Here is a 610-nt window from a genome sequence, read left to right on the forward strand (position 1 = left end):
ATACTCTCACGGTTGTACTGTATGGTCTGGCAGCTTACCCTTGTACCAGTTTGTGTTATGTTGAGATGTTCCAACATACTGTGGCAGCTGTTTGCCGGGTTCCAGCCTAAAGATGGCAAAGACAGCTATGAAGACTCTGGTTACTTGAAAACCATCAAAGGCATTCATGATAAAGTAAAACATGATACTCAAGCTCAGCAGATGTTGCTTGTATTTGTAAATCTGCATGTGTTTTCTGCAATGTAACAGCATTAGTAGTTCAGTATTGGTTTACTGATGTACCATGCAGAGTTTTTGTGATCTGATATTCAGATAAGCAACTCTGGATGTGCACGACACTACTGTCAAAGGCAAATGATTTGTATAAAACTAAACAAAACTATTTAAATCATTAAATTCACTGGACATCATGCCAGTGATGTTGATGGTTGAGCATAATAATATGATGTACAGATATATAAATGTTGGGCTGGCAATTGGTGCAAATGAAGAGTGAGTGTGACCTGCCCTGTGCCTCATTGACAAACACTCAATGTACAGTATAGTGTGCTGGGGTAATTGCCCATCCAGGTCGTCGACATGCAAATATATTGTAATGCCTACTGTACTT

At 39.3% G+C, this 610-nt stretch overlaps 1 protein-coding gene across 2 annotated transcripts in view; it reads left to right on the forward strand.

Moving 5' to 3' along the window:
* Window positions 1-610, forward strand: part of LOC119590799 (transcriptional enhancer factor TEF-1-like) — a gene marked incomplete in the record, with an annotated part of 156,884 nt that extends 156,274 nt beyond the window's left edge. For both annotated transcript variants that reach the window (XM_037939524.1, XM_037939525.1), the window contains 1 exon segment: window positions 1-610.

This window comes from Penaeus monodon, chromosome 27 (genome assembly GCF_015228065.2).
Source record: "Penaeus monodon isolate SGIC_2016 chromosome 27, NSTDA_Pmon_1, whole genome shotgun sequence".
NCBI classification, from domain to species: domain Eukaryota; kingdom Metazoa; phylum Arthropoda; class Malacostraca; order Decapoda; family Penaeidae; genus Penaeus; species Penaeus monodon.